Below are 2,242 nucleotides of genomic sequence, written 5' to 3'. Positions count from 1 at the left end.
GACGGCGACCCGGAACCGCTTCCCGCCGCTGCCGCCGCCGCGACCTCCGCGCTCCCGCCCCGCCGGGCCCGGCCCCCGCCCCGCCCGCCGCCGGGCGCGGGGCGCACGGAGCCGCGACGGTGCGCGAATTCACTTCCCGAGAAGAGAAGCGTCCGACGTTAATTTCTTAGAAAGCTTTTAGGAATAAAAAACTGTCTGAAGTAACTGATTTATATTAGAAAAGTAATTACTGCTTCTTATTTTCCACACGTTAATGTTTCTTTTTGCTTAGCCATGGTACACATAATATACATTATTGAAAAATAATTGACACAAGGGAGAACACACACATGGATAAACACCACGATTGTACCCAAGCACAAAGATGTGCTGGAGTAGTGAGAGCACTTGCAGTGAATACACATTTCACACTGTTAATAAAGCATAGCCATCTCCCTCTTTGTGCCACTCACAGTTCATGGATTCTCTCTTCGACGAAGAAATAAACTAAAAGCTTCATAAATCTTAGAGCTGAAGCTGCAATGATTTCTCTGTCATGAAGAAGTATTTGCAACCCTAATCTTAGCTTTGTGATTCATTTTCTTCACAAATGATAGACACCACCATCATTTCAATGTTTTATTTTCGAGGTTCTGTGGTCACAACTACAGGTGGGAAAGTGGAGTTGAATGATGGAGAACATTCACTTCAAGACAGGTGATCCAGTGCTTACAGGAGACCGTAGGAGCTGAAGCACAAAACCCTAAACCCAAGCACGACAAAGCCCAGTCAGCTCTTATTTCACTACCTTGGGAAGATGCTTGAAAGAATGAGCAATGCTCCTTGGAAAGTGCTGAAGGTTAAGGAGTTGTTTGGCATTATATACACCTATTTGTAAGTTATACGTCAACATCTATTTGTCGTGCATTGACACTATTTCCATACAAAGATGATGTCCTTAGGAGTAGCAAAGACAGCATGTCAGTTTTAAGATAAAGAAGCTTGCAGTAATGGATGCAAAAGCTCAGATGTGCCTTGCTAAAGATCATTTGCTCCCTCCCTTGGAAGGAGAGTACTTGGGAAAATGTCACCTGGCAAATAGTAATAATTTTTTTTAAATCTACATGACAAAAAATCTCATGAAAATGGGATTAAGGAATTTGGAACAGTTGTAGAAAACCAGAAGACTAATTGAAAAAGTCAGTCTTCATTTTTCCTATTTGAAAAGTAGATCCATCTTGACCATTATTATCTACAGGGTCTTACAAACTCTTTTACAAAATACTTACAGTAGTAGCTACGATCAGGTTTAGCCACCCCACAGCATTGCCTTTACTACCCTTTAAGAAGCAGGCAGTAGTTCTCACAGCAAGATATCCCTAAGGTAAGCAGAAGTCGCTGCACACTTAGGTTTATTGGAATACGACTGAAGAATGCATACCTGACTTTACACTGTATCTTCCACTCAAGCACTTAAAGAAATCAGACCATCAAGCCCCCATCAAGGGGCAATGCATCATTTTCTCTCTTGCAAAATGAGTATTGAAGGATGAATTTGGGTAAGGGTACTAAAACTGTCATTTAAACAAATCATAGCAAGCATCTGCCTTACTTCAAAGATCTCATTCATAGTTTTCAGAGTCAAGGCAGTACACTGGTTATATTACTAAGGAAATAAGAGCCCACATATTACATTATTATATGCTGAGAAAGAAGTGACAAGGCATCTACATGGTTAATTATAGTTAAGAAGATAACACCATGAAAATCCTGTTGCATATAGCAAATACTTCATGTGTGAGGGAAGATTGTCCAATCAAAGTACACTGGGGGAAATAAAAGCCCAAGCAGCTGGTATGGGTGAGAAAATGCTAGAGGGTAAAACTCTGCAGCAGGTCAGACCAGAGATGCCATGGGACATAGCAGGGAAACACAAGCACCTCATCTCCTCTGCTTGCCTCATCTACTGGTAGCTGTAGAAACAGTATCCACCAAATAACCAAGGAAAAGCAAGTTCTTACCATTACAGTTCCAACAGAACACCTTAGTGCAGTTTATGCAAAGATCACATAATGCAAACAATTTAAAAGCTCAGGGGAAAGCTACCTCAGGAATACCAGTTGTGAAAGGAATTTAAGTGACAGGAAACCACAGAAGTGAGAGAAAGCAATGTGAGTATGGTCCTCTCATTGCTTTTTTGGGGGTTATATGCCCCCAAAGGAAGTTATTCAACATGTACATTTTATTGCAGAAACTGAAGTAC

This window comes from Vidua macroura, chromosome 6 (genome assembly GCF_024509145.1).
Source record: "Vidua macroura isolate BioBank_ID:100142 chromosome 6, ASM2450914v1, whole genome shotgun sequence".
NCBI lineage: Eukaryota > Metazoa > Chordata > Aves > Passeriformes > Viduidae > Vidua > Vidua macroura.
Note: the sequence above shows the minus strand (reverse complement) of the source record.